The sequence below is a fragment of the Emys orbicularis genome, chromosome 1 (genome assembly GCF_028017835.1).
Source record: "Emys orbicularis isolate rEmyOrb1 chromosome 1, rEmyOrb1.hap1, whole genome shotgun sequence".
NCBI lineage: Eukaryota > Metazoa > Chordata > Testudines > Emydidae > Emys > Emys orbicularis.
Window position 1 is genome coordinate 33,977,009 of NC_088683.1, and position 17,202 is coordinate 33,994,210.

The window sequence follows — 17,202 nt, forward strand, 5'->3', positions numbered from 1 at the left end:
CTAACCCAAGGCTGTGAGCTGTAGTTGGGTAATAATGGCTGTGCTATTTGTCTAAACATTTGCTGACATTCTGCCATCTATCTCTCTCCTTTGTAGAACACTGCAAGATGCTTGAAAAGTATATTATAATATCAAACTCTATTCTATCTCTTCCTCTGATAACTGATCTTATTGAGAGTTACAAGACTTGCTGAAGTCTGAGGTAAGTTTCCCAAGGCCCATTGCAAACATTTCTAATCTAGAGATGAGAGCTGGAATTTTTTGCACAGATACTCAAACTCATGTGAACTTAACCTAGTGCCAAGGGTCATATGGCTGAACCACAACCCACAGAAGTCTCGTTGGCAAACATGGGCTGAAGCTGTTCACAAAACATCAGAAGAGAGTCACCAGCAGACACCCCTGCCAAAGAACATGATAGTTGTAATAGAACTTTCTCTGGTGGGCCTTGGGATCAGATCCCCTTTCTTCTACATTCCTGTGTTTTCTTTTCCCTTCTCTGACTGCTCTCAATGGTGTGGTGTGCACACCACTACAAGGACCAATCTACGTGACAAAAACAAGTTTCAAAGTGACTCCAGTACAATACAGTTGTCCCCTGACCCAGATACAGCATTTTAATTTGTAGCATAGCCAAGACCTAACTGAATCATATAACTAGAATTCAGTTAAATCCCACATCTACATTACAAATCTTATGTTTTTTTACTGGGTCAAGGGACAAATATGTTGTAACCTAGTCTCCTGACTTCGATGTTTTTGTATTGTAAATGGATCCTTAAGAGACCTCCATTGCAGGCAAGCCTGCTCAAGCCCTTTGCTCCTGCTCTGTCTCCAGCTTCATCCCCAGCCTGCTGTTGTATAATCTCAACACGACTCCGTCTTTGCTGCAAAAATTCTTTCCCTACACCTACCTATTGCTGGGGCTCTTTCGTGAGGAGGCAGGCCTCCCTCTGAGATTGACAGGGAGGGACCACAACCCGCCACCTGCTCAGCAGATCTAGGAAGGCCAAGCCCCACCTGCTGGAAGCAGAGGAGCGGTACAAGAAGAGGAAGTATAAAAAGTCAGCTGGCAGCTCAGATGGACTGGAGCTGCCAAGAGAGACAGATGCATCCTGCTGGAGCCTGAAGAGGACCCTGGCCATACTGAGGACTGGTGAGCACTCCCAGGACCGCCAGAGACGCCAAGGAGCTGCTTCGACTGCCTCATGGCTGACTGAGACCCCGACAAGCTGCTGTGGCTGCTGTTGGCCACCGACCTTGGGGAGATGGAGGACAACAACGAAGAGGTACCAAACCCCAGGGATGTAGGAAGTAGCCCAGGGAAGTTAGACGACAGTCTGGTTGAGTGTTGGCCTGATACAAGATCAGTGTGTTGTGGGCAGATCCCCCACTGACCCAATGGCGGAACACTTTGCCACTGTTAAGGCTCTTGGCTGGGATGTGGTGGAGTCCGGTAGGCCTGCGGTGGCAGCCTCCCCACTTTAGGCCAAGAGGCCCATGTTAGTGTACCTTCCGCTGAGCCATGACACTAGACTGTGCTGGTGCTTACCCCTGCTTGAGCCCCATAGACTGTGTTGGTGCTCACCCCCTGCCTGAGGGCCTGGGGCTTCCAGATGTTGTTGCTCTGCCCTGGTTGCAGGCCAGAGCCCCGTAGACTATTTGCTACCCCGCCCTGACTGAGCTTTATTGCTCTGCCTGGCCTCAGGCCCTGAACACTAGGAGCAGCTAATTCCCCTTTTTAGATCACCCGCACAGGTGTGTGCCAGTGAGGAGGTGTGGCCTTCCTCAGAGATTGAAAGTGAGGGATGGCCATGCACTCTTACAGATTCCAACCAGAACTTGGCTTGTGAGCTGAATTCTGCGGAGGGCAGAAGAGACGGATGAGAATGGGGCTGAAAGTGCATGTTAAAGGGGACAGAGCAAACACAAGAGAGAAGAGGAACAAGAGGTATATGTACACACACAGAACTATAGTACAGAAAAACAAACCCCAAATCAGGTAAGTATTTGATTAGTATGTTTTTGTTCTCCCTCTGTCTTTGAGAGGGGAGGAGACATGGCCCTTCACTCCATGCCTGTCAGACTTTTTGGTCATTGGGCCAGACTTGTCTCATTATGTACAAATTTATACAGAATGGCCAAGCTGTGCTTAGAAATACAACATGGTTGAAATGAACCACATTGCACCAAAGTATATAAAAAGTTGCCAGTATTTTCTGGTGGAGCAGACACCCGGCTGCACCATGTCGGGTTTGCTTGACCACTTTCAGATGGTAGCAGCCTCCAGCGCCCCATTTGTATGAGAGATCCTAATGGCTACAATTCCTCATTACAGTAGATCCTAAGGGCCAAATCTTTTGACCAAAATAAGGGCCCTGGAAGAAACCAGTGTTAGTCCCCTATGCAGGGTTAGGGCAGAATGTGGGGAGTCAGCACAGGGGTACCCAACCTGCCCTTGATGGAGCTATGCCACCTGGGGGTCCTTCCACTTTAGGATGCGTGGGAGCAGTATCAGGACCACAGGGACTAGCTTTCTTGCATGTAACATCTTGATGGGTGTAAGAGGACCGTCATCCCAGTCTTTGTATTGTGATGTCTCACAATGGCCCAATTAGTTTTGATAGCCCTTCTTGATAGGGGGGGGGGGAAACTCCTCCTGCCTGGATTCTGAAGTTCAGAGCAGCCATTTTTACAGTTATAAAGTAAAACTTACATATTGCCTTATAGCATGGGATCCAGGCATTACAATAAGATTAATGCATGCAGCAACTTAGAAGCGTTTTATAGAGACGAAACACTAAACACATCCTTACAAGTCTAACACCTATCTTGAACAATACTAATATACTGGTGAGCTGGTCTGGTTTCCAGCTATGAATGTCAGTACTCAGCTGACTCCTACAGCCTTGGCAAGAGCTGGCACCTGGTCTACAAGTGTCACACATGTTTGAAAAATTCATGTGGAACAGAGGAGTTTGATGTTTAAAATCCTGTGTTGGCCCTCAAAATATTGGACATGCTTAGACGCTGTGAGACCTGGTTACTCAAACAGCTTATTTTTCACCTTTTTGTGGTCCTCTTTCTCAGCAGTAGCTTGGGGGAAAAAAATCATTCCACTTTTCTTTTTTGTTTGGAAACTCGGAGATATTTCTTCTCAAGGGGAAGGCATTTTCCCAAGAAAATAAATAACAGTGTGCCTTCCCCTGTTCTTGGATTGGCTTCTTGACATAAAATATCACAATCATGGTCCAGAAGAATGTTTCACATTTTTTAATGTGCTCTTTACATATTTATTAATCTTTATTCCCACCTCTGCCTCAGGTTCAAAGCTAACACAGTGCTCCTGAAAGATGCCAGATTGTCTACCACCCAGGTAGAGCATGGGAAACACACTGCCCCATTAACTTGTTTAACCCCTTTCCTGGATATTGTGGGTGGGATCTTACTCGTTCCAGTCATAGCTCAGACATCTGTTTTTAAACTAAACTCTATTTGCTTAATTGTTACTTCACCTTTTCAGTTCCTACCCTGTCCTTGTTTTTCTGATGTGTCCTCTCCAACATCCTAGATCATCATTTCTCTAGGACTGGGACTGTCTTCCTTGTAATTTGTCTGTACAGTGCCTAACACAATGGGACCCTAACCTTTGATGAGGGTTCCTAGGTGTTAGCATTATTTATTTTATGCTTATAATGGCTGAAAGGGCTACCAGTGACACTACAAGCGTTTCCGGCAGCTGCCCAAGGCACACCAGAGATAGATGGAAGCCTATACTGGTATGATACAAAGTCAACAGCACCAGGACTAGCTGAAAATTTCCCATTGAAATAGTTTGACTGAAAATTGGGTTATAGATTAAACAATTTTATTTATTTATTTTTGCAAAAATTGTCTGGTTTCCATGTATGGCAGTGTATGCATACACCGACTCCTGTAGGGGTGGGTAGTAGGTGTGCTGACACCACAGTTACTGTCTACCAGACTGTCTTGGGCCTCACCACGATGAGATCCAAGGGTCAGAGTCAAAGCAGCATCCCTTGGGTTCTGGGCTGCATGGCCTAATGCCCAGAGTCAAGACCACAGCCCTTGCATGCAGGGCAGCATCAATATAGCAACTCTCAGGTACAGGGCAGTATGGCCTAGTGGCCAGCGTCACTATAGCAGCCCTCAGGTATAGGGCAGTGTGGCCTAGTAGTCAGTCAATACATTAGCCCTCGAGTGCAGGACTGTGTAGCCTAGTGGCCAGATCCAGGGGGGCCAACAACAGAAGGGGTGATGGCTGGGGTAGGGGGACCCAGGTACACCTGACTCCACTGGGTCCCAACCTAGGGCTCTAACAGTATCAGAGTGATCTGCCAATGGGTCAGTGGGGAATCCAACTGCAACATGCTGACCTTAAAATGGTGGGAGATACCATTCACTCACTCTTTCTGGGTCACTGCCTACCGGGCTTCCTGAAGCTGCAGTCCATAAGGCATCAGGGTCTCTGGGCTCCTCGGCACAGGTAACTCCCTGGGACTCCGATGGCAACAGATCTCCGGTCCAGGTCTCGGGATCTCTGGCTCCCGCAGGCAAGGGCTCTAACGGCTCCTGGGCTGGAGCCTCCATCAAGCATCCTTCCTCCTTGGTGTTCTGCCCAGACCGAGCTGGGCTGCTCTCCTTTATACTAGTGCAGCATCTGGAGCATGCTCAGTATGGCCTGAGGGACAGAACTTCCTCCGTCCATAATGTGGGATTAACCCTTCCCTGCCCAGTGTGGGGTATGCACACCCCCTCACACCATATTAAAAAATAAAACATCTGAAAACTTTTCAGTCTTTATCTGCAAACCAAAAAATTATTTGGAAATGCTGCCACAAGGTCTGTTGGGAATTGTAGTTTGGGTGACTTATGCCCTCATTCTCCTCTTTGGGCTGATATCCCCAGCCAGACTACATTTCCCATAACACACCATAGCCAGGGATTCCCATGGTGCATCGCAATGGCTCACCAAAAGGGGAAACCATGGTGCATCATAGAAGATGTAGTCCAGCTAGAGAGCCTTCTAGCCCATAGGAATGGGGACATGACGCATGCAAACTATAACTCCCATGAGGCACCAAGGCAGAATTTCTGAATAGAAATGTTTGGTTTTCAGCTGAAAAATTTTGGTTTGCAATTTTGTTGTTGATGAAAATGACTTTTTAAAGTTCTCATCAAAATCTTCTGCGGAGTAAAAACCATTTCCCAACCAGTTCTAAAGAGCAGGTTGGCTGCTACTGCCCTCCACATCTAGGACAACCAGCAGGTCGGTAAAAGGTGTCAGATGTGTCCAGCTCTGTGCCAACTGTCATTTGCTTCAGCAAAGTGAAGAAAATCCTTCACATGCTTTTGGCTCTCCTGGTAAGAGGGAAAGCAAAGTGGGGAAGGAAACAAGTTGAAGAAATCTGTCTTTTTTTTTTAAAATAAAACATAAATCACTATAGTATCTAGGTACCAATGGGGTCTAAAATGGGATGAGGAGTCAACCCAGAAAAGCCTATTTCTATCTACATCTTCCCTAGGTCCCGTAAATCCTGGCTGCAGCTCTGTCTGGAGAGAGCCATCTTAAGGGCTGAGATGGTGTTTCAGTGTCTCTGCCCTTTCCATTCTTGGTCTCACTGATGTGATTAGAACAAGGTGCCAGCTAGTACCAACTGTGGTAGGAGTGGAGTTTATTGGTTCATTTGGACTATGAGCTCCAACACTTTTCACATATGGAGCCAAACAGCTGTCAGCTTTTCAATTCCTATCAGGCTGGACCAGATTCAAAGCAGTGACCTCGAGCTGTTCAGCTCCATAGCCCATTCTAAATCCACAGTTGATCTCCAGTCGTAATATATTAATGAACCTAACAAGTTATATTGGCATAATTATTACTTTGTTTTTCTGAGTTTTTGATAATAAAAAAAATGAGCACATTTGGGAAAAACATGAGATCTTAGACTTCAAACTTTATTAGAGTTTGAATGCTCCTGATATTTGTTAAATTTTTGACAAGCTATTTTAGTCCTTGCTAGAGTAAATAAAAGCCATTTGGACACTGTCATTTACTCAGCTCTTTACATCCAAATTGTTTTTAGTTCTGTTCAATTAATTCTCCTTTCTTTAATTCCTCTTGCAGAATCAAATCAAGCAAATCTGGCTTTAATCCTACATGTCAAGGAACTTAAATTGAAATTTGCTGCTACTCTTTGTGTTACCATTTCCCAAGCACAAAGAAGGGCTGCAAATTACAGTATGTTCCCATGGAAAGAAAATAAAAGCTTGTCGTAATGGGCTCTTTCATCTGTTCAGAAAGATTTATAAAAGCACAGACAAAACGTTTGTAAAATGCAGTTTAGGAATGGTCAGACCGCCATCAAGTGACAAGGCTATTATTGGAATATTGTATTGCTGCAAACTTCAATCCATTCCTTCTTATGATACATGGTATTCTTTCTTAAAGGCACTCAATTTTTGGAATTCTCTAACCCTAACAGGTACCGTTAGGACTCACATTAAAGGAATTCCAGAAAAGAAATGGACACTTTGAGATTACTTGGATCTCAAGTGTATCTCAGGGTATAAATGTGTTCCAATACTGATGATTCATTGTGATGCACGAGGGGATGCTTGCTCACATGCAAAAACTGATTAACACATTTCAAACCAGAAGGAATTATTTTATCTGTCATATATATATATTAGAGACAGTAGTGGTGATGTTATATTTGCCTTCTTTTGGAACACTGAATAGGGACCATTTATTAGGACAAGATGAGCTTATCCCAAATGACTAATTTCCTGCAAAGGAGCATGGGGATTGGTAGATACCAAGCCTTCTCATCTTCTCTTTCTAGGCCTCCTTTTTAACAGACCATAATTTAAAAAAAATAATCTAGTAGGGAGAATCCACTGTATTTGAAATATGGCATTTTTCACAAAGTGATCATTTAATCACTGACAGCTAAATTCTATGTTTGGGTAAATGAATGCAGTTCCTATTGATTCTAACCCGATGTATTTGACCGTGAGAAGATTAGAAAATTACCTGCTTTAGAGTTACATATATGCGAGTGTTACATAGGCTGGCAACAACTAAGGATTTCTGAGTTGCTGCCAGCCTGTATAATACTTTCACAAATCCTATGTAACCTATAAGAAACAAATTTTATGACTTATTATAGCCAGAGGTGTTTGTCCCCCGCCACATGATTGTGCTTATACTTGTGTACGTTTTCCTATCTCAGTATTTGTTTGTAGTTTGGGGAAAACATACATATCTTAAATACCAGAATAGTTATTTTTGTGAGGCCCATAAAAACAATATTTCATGTTCCTTCTGCCAGAGCTGCAAACTATTCTCAGGGCTATGGTGACATCATAGCAAATGCACAAGCAAAGATATTTGAGTGTCATATGGTGCTGCATACAGGATGTATAATTTGAATTTTTAAACAAGAGAAAGTAAAGTTCAGTCCCACTTATAACACATGGAGAAATAAATGTTTGGCTAATAGAAAAGCACACTATTGGTAGAAGAAAAGCTTTTCTCAGTAGGCTAAATACTGTTGTCTTTATGATGGCTATTGAAAATAATTAATGTTTAACTTAGACTGAGCCGCAGGGGTCTGATTTTTCAGAGATGGTGGACTCACCTTAAACTTCAGCTGGGGTTTGGAATGTCCAGCACCTTTGAAAATTGAGCTGTATTCTTTGAAAATTTTGTTATTATAAAGAAGAACATTTAAAAAAAAGTCCTTTTAAAAATTACATTTAGCTGCACGTTAATAAGAACACCATCAGCGTCCATTTTGGAAGCTCATTATCATGCACAGCTTGACTAAAGGCTAATACATGCTAAAAAGAAGAATTAATGTTTTCCACAGTGCGATGTTACACCCCATATTCTTCTTAGAAATACTGTTATGAATATGACATAACTAAGATATACTTTATGCAAGATGGCTCATGTAAGGTATCATTGGAAAGGTTATAATTTACTGAATGTGATTATCCAATTTATATTGCATGCATCATTTCTGTATCTGAAGTTAGGAATATTGACCATGTATCTGTATTTCAAATGTGCTACTTTGGGTGACACCCACAACCAGCCCTTCAGGTACAATAATGAAAAAGTCAGACAGGGCTGATGGCCCAGCAGTAAAGAGAACGGACTGTGAAAGAGCTTCGTCTTCCTGTGGACCCTCCAAACAGCCTGCAAGTAATGGCTGCTATGGCCCTGCCGAGACATGTGACTGAGCCACCTGGTACTGGACCCCCGCCCCCCTTGAATGCCAGCGGTTTTTCCACTGGAAGACAAAGGGTTCCCACCATACACAAAAGCTATATAAGGCAGGGGAGTGACATCATCGTGGTTCTCCTCTGCCTTCCGACCCAAAGAGATACTGGGAAACACCTGGAAGCAAGAACTGAACTGGGGGAAGAAGAGTTGAGCCCAGTCTGGAAGGTTGTCTAGCCTGTGAATAATAATTCCTGAAGTTTCAAGCTGCAGGCCAATGCAGCTGGCTTTCAAGAATCTCTCTAATCTGCCTGAAACAACTTTTAGGGTGAGAAATTACTATTTGTAGCCAATTTCTTTAGTGAATCAAACTTAGTTTGCGTGGGTTTTTTTGCTTAGTAATCTGCTTTGTTCTGTTTGCTATCCCTTTAACCACTTAAAGTCTGTCTTTTATAGTTAATAAATTTGTTTTGTTATTAAACCCATTTTGTGCAATTTCTAATGGGGAGGGCAAGAAGGAGTGCATATCTCTCTTCACGTTGAGGAAGACGGTAAATTTTTATGAGCTTGTGCTGTGCAGATTTTTCTATACAGAGCAAGACAATATACCTTTGCGTTTGTACTCCAAGGGAGGTAGGCGCCTGAGTGCTGGGGCAAGCCCCTTAAGCTGAGTCTTCCCAGAGCTGATCTTAGTGTCTGTGTCTTTCTGTAGCTGGGTGTGGCCCTGCCTGTATGTGCACTAGAGGAGGCTTAAGAGCCTGGTTTCGCAAGACATGTTAAAGGGGGCCCATGCTGGCAGAACAGGCGGGCTTAGTGGTATCTCAACACATCAGGTGGCACCTTGAAGGGGGGCAACCTGTCACACACAGATCAATACACATAAAATGTTTTAAGAGTACTTCTAGTATGGTACATAGCAGAAGCTTGAAATCAACACTTAGTTAGTTCTCCCCAAAGGAGATCCAGGGCTTCAAGATGTATGGTATTATATTACACTTTGAGAACCCTCACTACTCAGGTCAGTCCTGAAGCATTCAAAGCAAAGATGGATTTACATTAAGGGGAGTGTGCATAGGCGGAGTCCCTAACCCATACTTCACAAAGCACACAGACCCTGAGTTATGGTCCAAACTCACTCCAGTTTGGTGTTATTAGTAAATTAAATTATCACAACAGAACCTGCTACTCTACATTTAACCGTTTCTGGGATTGCTGTCCTTTGTCCTAGATCCCTTTACCTAAGGGGAGGCTCCTAACCCATTTATATCCTGGCAGGAGCTAACTAGATTCACCTGCCAACCTGTCAGTAGTAATTACCATAAATCTTAATGCAGGGTTTAGCAGCTGCCCATAAGGTGATTTAGCAGAGGAGTCCTGCATTCTCAGACAGGTCTTACAGTCTGCCAACCTCTTTTAGGGAGATGACCTCAAACAGAGCTGCAGCAATCTAGCTTTGTGAAAAAAGAAAACAAAGCATCCCAGTAGCTCAGCAACCATATAATAGTGCCCAAGCCTGTAGAAATCTTCTTTAGCATTTACAAAACCTACAGAGATGCCAATCTGAAGGATGAAAATGGATGTGAATAGGTAACCAGCTTCTGGAATAATATCTACAACATCATACATATTAACAAGTTATTCTCTCACTTATTACATAATAGCCAGTTCTACCGTTATTAAATATCAGAGAATTGAAAAATAGGCACGTTTCCTGCTAAAGTATCAACACCAAGGCTCTTATAAATCACACTATATTTTTAACTATTTACAGTCATTGGGGAAAGTAAAAGAATATACTCCAACTCCCTTTCTTATGTTTGTTCAGCACCTCGTACAACGGGGCCCTGGTTTCTCGGTGCTACCAATAGTACAAATAAGTGGTATCAGTACCCTAAGCTTATTATTATTATACCTTTTATATGAACTATTAATTATGTCTTTTCGTAATGGAAGGACTACTGAAGTCCAATGTTATATTTTATATTGGTGATGAAAAAATATATTGTCAGCCATGTCCAAATATATAGGGAAAAAAAGGCACAACCCAGAACTTGCAACTCATGAGGCATAGGAGGGGAGATTAAGGCAGCTTTAAGTTACCTGGGGGCCTGATTCAGCCAGCTCTTCAGGCTCCCTTATAGGAATTTCCACAACACAGGAGTTGTGGTGCTATCCCTGACATGTCCCTTCTGGCCCCAGCCAAGGCTTGGTAGGGGGCCCTTGGAAGATATTCTTATGGCTGTCTTCCACAGTGCTTGTGCCAGGGCAATCTTCCTCCAGCCAAACTGAGGCTTTTAGTGCCCTTTTATGCTGCTCTGGCCTCATCCCAAATACTTACTGTGGTCACACCAGTTGGACTGGGTGAAATATGCATGGATCTAAAAACCTTCTGTCATAGAGCCTTCAAAGCTAAAGCCCCAAGACATTCTTTTTAATTTGTATAATTTTTCAGTTTTATTTTAATTAGGCTTTATTTTGTTTTATTGTTGGAGGCCCAAAGTGTCAGGTCCTGCCACTGGGTGTTCATGTGGGAGGCCCAGGGGGTGGGGTGTTTGATCCTGACTCCAGGGATGTGTGTGGGAGGCCTGGGGGCATTGCAGAGTGAGCCCAATGCACAGGGGTGGCTTCTGTCCCACGGGGCTGGTCTGGGCTCCCCACTCTGGGCATTGTGACCTGCCACATGGGGTTGCAGCACCACTCACTAAGGCAGCCTAGAGAAGTTGCAATGATTGTAGTGCCCACAACAGAGCTAATGCATTGTTGTAATGGAGAGTTCAGTTCTCTGTATCGTGGAAAGCATAGCATAGAAAGACTTTTACACTGTCTTAATGTCATGTGGGTACATGTGACACATGCACACACAATCAAATAAGATGCCAATTGGGCAATAAATACCATGAACCGCTTATTCTATGTAGGGAATTCTTATTGATATAAAAGGGTGTTCCCTTTGAAGATTGTACACCAGTAATAAACAGTAACAAATCATGAGTGAAATTTATTTTAAATGAATAACTTTAAAATCAGGTTTTATTTTTCAGGTTACCTTACCCAAAACTATACAGCCCTCTCTACATTTCAGAAGACTCAGGAAAGATTAGCAGAGTGTGTGCTATTAACAAAAAGGTCTGGAATAAGTGAAGGCTTCTTTATCATTACTGTAAACTGTGGCTGCCTCAGAGCATAAAATTTAAACTCAGGCATTCTGGGCTGAAGTAGAAAAGAAGTAAATGGGTACAAACTCAAAATTATTACATACTCTGCCAGAAACTACGTGGAAGAGATTGGTAGAGATCATGAGATTTCATTCAGTATTACAACTGAGCTTTGAAAAAGTAATGATAATTTTAATGTATACGTTGTTAATAATACTTGGCACTTACATATCAACTTTCACGCAAATATCTCCAAGTACTTTAAAAAGGAGAATAAATATTATAACAACCCATTTTACAGATGGGGAAACTAAGAGACAGTGGAGTTAAGTGGCCTTCCTCATGTCACACAGCATGTCAGTAATAACAGGAATAGAATGCAAGACTATTGACTCCCATAACCTGCTCTTACCACTAGATCACACTGCCCCCAGTTTGGGTGAAATATTGGTATTTAAGGTTATCTCAGAACTACAGTATTTAAAGGGATGTTGTCAATATGTTGAGTTCCCTCATGCTACTTCTCACTTTACTGTTCAGTTATTCTTATAATACCTATTATAAATGCTAATGTGTAATCAAAATCAAAGGAATCTTCATAATGCCAATGCTCAATGTTATTAAGTAGCTATATAGCCTTAGGCGAGGGGTCTGACCATTGGAACTACATCAGCTAAATTGATGAGCAAGAGTGTAGATTGCCAAATTAACATGCATGCATATTTTATTTATTTGTACTGCAGTAGTCCCTAGGAGCTCCAGTCATTGTCCAGGACTCCATTGTGATAGATGCCATACAGACACAAAACAAAAATTCCCTGTCCCAAACTGTTTACAGTCTAAGTTGGAATGCATGCCTGTGCACATCAAGCAAGGATGCTAAGAGCTCTGAACCTGAGACAGTCTCCGTCACTGCAACCACTATGCTAGAGATAAAAGTTTTCAACTAGCAATAATCACGCCTCGGATTAACCTCATTGGCTATGATACTGGTTATGAGCAGGTGGAAAAATATGTGATGCAAGACGGGTGATGGTAGTTCCTGACTGACTTCTAATTGGTGGCTAGAAACTAGGAGCAGACTACCAATAACTGAGTTCACCTTGAAAATTACTGCAATTTAGGCTCAAACTAGGACCTTCTTAGTTCAAAAGCAGCAGCTCTAATATGTGAGTTAAGAGCAACTAACTGTCCTTGACTGAGCCAGTGAGAGCTCTATCATCGACAACTTGCTTTTGTGTATCTGACAGGACTATGTCTCATTTTAAACACAGTTAATCACTCCCACCTCTGCCACTTGTTCTCATGACTATGCTCTTCACATCTGCTCCTTCATCATATCCATTGGAGATTGCCTTTCCCCCTTCATTCCCATGCTCTGTTGATGTATCCTAGTATTGTGTTCTTCATCCCCATCTCCTCTTTCTCCGTACTCACTCCTGGGTGAGCTCATTCATGCCATGGGTTCAGCTACCGCCTCTATACTAATGACTCCTAAATCTATCTCCTCACGCTGACTTCTCTCCCTCATTGTTTATGCTCATTTAATAATAAGAGAGTAATAGTCAGCAGAGGGCCTGAATATGCACATAATCTTTTTTTTAAGGAGCAGGGGGAGATAAGGTGGCTGCTGCATTTCTTCCTGTATTTTTAATATGCAGTAAAGACCTATTTTAATGCTTATAATATAGGGTTACCATACGTCCGGATTTTCCCGGACATGTCCGGCTTTTTGGGCCTCAAATCCCTGTCCGGGAGGAAATCCCAAAAAGCCGGACATGTCCGGGAAAATAGGGAGGGAGGGCCCGGCGGTGCTCGGCCGGGGGCCGGAGCCGCTGGGGCCGGCGGTGCTCGGCCGGGGACTTGGGGCCGCTGGAACTGGCGGTGCGGGGCCGGCGGTGTGGGGCCGGGGGCCAGGGCCGGCGGTGCTCGGCCGGGGCCGGCGGTTTGGGGCCGGCGGTGCGGGGCCGGGGGCCAGGGGCCGGCGGTGCTCGGCCGGGGGTGCTCGGCCAGGGGCCGGCAGTGCGGGGCCGGGGGTGCTCGGCCGGGGCAGGCGGTGCGGGGCTGGGGGACGGTGGCAAGGGCCGGCGGTGCGGGGCCGGGGCCGGCAGTGCTCGGCCGGGGGCCGGGGCCGGGGGTGCTCGGCTGGGGGCCAGGGGCCGGCGGTGTTCGGCCAGGGGCCGGGGCCGGGGCCGGCAGTGCTCGGTCGGGGGCCGGGGCCAGACCGGGGCAGGCGGTGCTCGGCCAGGGGCCGGGGCCGGGCCGGGGCCGGCGGTGCTCGGCCGGGGGCTGGGGCCGCTGGGGCTGGCGGTGCGGGGCCGGGGGCCAGCGGTGCGGGGCCGGCGGTGTGGGGCCGGGGGCCAGGGCCGGCGGTGCTTGGCCAGGGGCCGGGCCAGGACCGGCGGTGCTCGGCCGGGGGCTGGGGCCAGGCCAGGGCCGGCGGTGCTCGGCCGGGGCAGGGGCCGGGGCCGGGGCCGGCGGTGCTCGGCCGGCGCCCCAGGGCCCGAGCCGAGCTGAGCCGGGCGGGAGACGCCGGGGCCAGAGCCTCTTGGCCTGGGCCAGCCGGCCGCCGGAGGGAGCCGTTCAGCCGGGGGGGCCGGACTGGGCCGCGCCGCGCCCCGCCCCAGCCCCAGCCCCAGCTTACCTGCTGCCTCCCTGTTTCAGGCTACCCGCGAACATTCGATTCGCGGGAAGCAGGGGAGGGGGAGGAGCAGGGGGCGGAGCGTTCAGGGGAGGGGGCAGAGTTGGGGCGGGGACTTTGGGGAAAGGGGCAGGGGCAGGGAAGGGGCGGAGTTGGGGCGGGGCCGGGGCCCCGTGGAGTGTCCTCCTTTTTTTAAATTAAAATATGGTAACCCTAGCTTATATAAATCTCAATCAACAAAACAGCACTCTTGTGCTAGGTGCTATCTAAACTCATAGGAAGACATGACCCCTACCCCACAGAGTTTACAATCTCAGATCTTCCACTGCCTCTCCAGCATCGCCACTTGGATGTCCTATCACCTCTCAAACTCAGCATGCTGGCAACTAACCTCGTCTTCCCCTCCTTTCTGTCTTTGTAGGTAACTCTCCATTCCCTTCAGCCAAGCTTGTAACATTATGTTGATATGAACTCACCCACTCCACCTTCATGGATAGCCTTTTACTTGCCTAACTTTATTTCAGAGTAATAAACAACATTTATAAAATCTGTCTTCTCTATGGCTAAGCCTTTTTTTCAAACTTCAAAATAGCTTCAGCTCCTGCAACTTCTTCCTCTATGGCCTCCCTGCATCTCATTTCACCCCATTCCAGTGACAAAATGCTGCTAAAGCCTTCCTCTTCCCTTCTCTGGCTTCCTCTCATCTTCCATGTCAAATACAATATTCTTGGCCTGATTTTTGGGACTCTATATAACTCCCTTCATTTCTGTACTCAGTTCCTCTTAATCTTCCTCCCAATGCCTACTGGATGTTCCTCCTAAGCCTCCACCTTACTGACATCTTTGTATCTTTCTCTCACTCTCATCTTTATATCTTCTTCCCTGCAAACCCTTATGCTTGAACCACCCTCTGCTAACTCCAAATGACCTCCTTCCTCAACACACATTTCTTTCACTAAGTCTTTTGGTGATGATCCTCTGCATCATTTTGAGACTGACCTTCCAACTTATGTATCATATTTCTGAAATGTCATGTCTCATTTCAATGTTTAGCTCTTTGTGATATTTATATTGTAGCTTTTATGTTTGTACAAGGATAAGCAAACTGCCAATGCTCAATAAATAACAGCAGCATAATGTATTTATTACAAGGAACACTTGCAAATTTGTTATAGATTTAGATAAACTTTTTAACATGTAGTGCCAGACGTATTTAGGAAGATAAAATATTCAACCCTGACAGATCATATCTTAAAGAGGGTCTGTGAAATGACATGATAAGGGTGATGATTAACACTCACCACAAAGGAAAATGTTGAGTTGCTGTAGGAGGCATATAAATTGTCCCACTCTCTTTCTGACTCAGGTAAGCTGCCAAAAAGTGGAGGTGGATACTGTGGGATGGAACTGTTTTGACTCCAGCCAATTGCTCGTGGGTTATTTTATTTTATTTTTTTTTAAAAGGAGAAGACAGTTAAATTGTTAATCAGATTTTTTATTATTAAAGAAACAAACCTAACACTTGGCTTTAGCCCTCAGTGCACACTGAGTTAAAGGACACTGTCTACTGTAGCTTTCCGGCAGCACACATCCGCCCCTCAGCACCCCCACCCCCAAATGATACATATGGTTCCACAATCACATCTTCCTATTTTTTTCCCTCACAAGCTGCTGTATGGAAACCAGGGAAACTGACTAGCTAAGGTCCCAGTCCCGCAATTACCTCCATAGAGGCAGACCTTGCACCCACACGGAGTTCTTTACAGGATCTGAGCCTAATTGACTGAAGAGGGGAAACACTAACAATGACTACAAAACATGCTGCCCAATGTACAAAAGAAGCAAACCAGGGACGGGGGCAAGAGAAACATACTTCCCCCCTCTTACTTATTTCAGTCCCAGTACTCTTAGGCCTGGTCTACACTAGGAGGTTATGTCGAATTTAGCAGCGTTAAATCGAATTAACCCTGCACCCGTCCACACAACAAAGCTATTTAGTTCGACATAGAGGTCTCTTACATTCGATTTCTGTACTCCTCCCCAACGAGGGGAGTAGCGCTAAATTCGACATGGCCATGTCGAATTAGGGTAGGTGTGGATGGAAATCGACGCTAATAGCTCCGGGAGCTATCCCACAGTGCACCACTCTGTTGACGCTCTGGACAGCAGTCCGAGCTCGGATGCTCTGACCAGCCACACAGGAAAAGCCCCGGGAAAATTTGAATTCCTTTTCCTGTCTGGGCAGTTTGAATCTCATTTCCTGTTTGGACATCGTGGCGAGCTCAGCAGCACTGGCAACGATGCAGAGCTCTCCAGCAGAGGTGACCATGCAATCCCAGAATAGAAAGAGGGCCCCAGCATGGACTGATCGGGAAGTCTTGGATCTGATCGCTGTGTGGGGCGATGAGTCCGTGCTTTCAGAGCTGCGCTCGAAAAGACGGAACGCAAAGATCTACGAGAAGATCTCAAAAGCCATGACAGAGAGAGGATACAGCCGGGATGCAACGCAGTGCCGCGTGAAAATCAAGGAGCTGAGACAAGGGTACCAGAAGACCAAAGAGGCAAACGGACGCTCCGGATCCCAGCCCCAGACATGCCGTTTCTATGAGGCACTGCATTCCATTTTAGGTGCGGCCGCCACCACTACCCCACCACTGACCGTGGACTCTGAGGATGGGATTTTGTCGAGGGCCGCTTCCTCGGAGATGTTAGCGGATGGGGAAGATGAGGAAGGAGATGAGGAGGACGAGGTAGTCGACAGCGCTTACAACGCTGATTTCCCCGACAGCCAGGATCTGTTCATCACCCTCACAGAGATACCCTACCAACCGTCCCCAGGCTTTAACCCGGAGCCAGAATCAGGGGAAGGATCAGTCGGTAAGTGTTTAAAACATGTAAACATTTATTTTGAACAGAACAGGAATATTAACAATATTAACAATGGGTTTTTCATGATTAGTTTGCCCTAGGCGCTTAACGTTTTAGTCCTTGGCAGTGCAACTACTGCAAAAGAATCAAACAATGTCCGGTTTATGATGATTAGTTTGCCCTAGGCGCTCTACTTTTTAGTCCTTGCCAGTGCAGCTACTGGAAAAGAAGGTCTATATGTCCGGGGATAGAGCTAAAATCCTCATGGGACATCTCCACGAAGCTCTCCT

At 45.6% G+C, this 17,202-nt stretch overlaps 1 pseudogene; it reads right to left on the bottom strand.

The window, feature by feature from the left end:
* Window positions 1–12,328: 12,328 nt before the first annotated feature.
* LOC135873144 (U4 spliceosomal RNA) lies at window positions 12,329–12,412 on the bottom strand (annotated as a pseudogene).
* Between the last annotated feature and the right edge of the window lie 4,790 nt (window positions 12,413–17,202).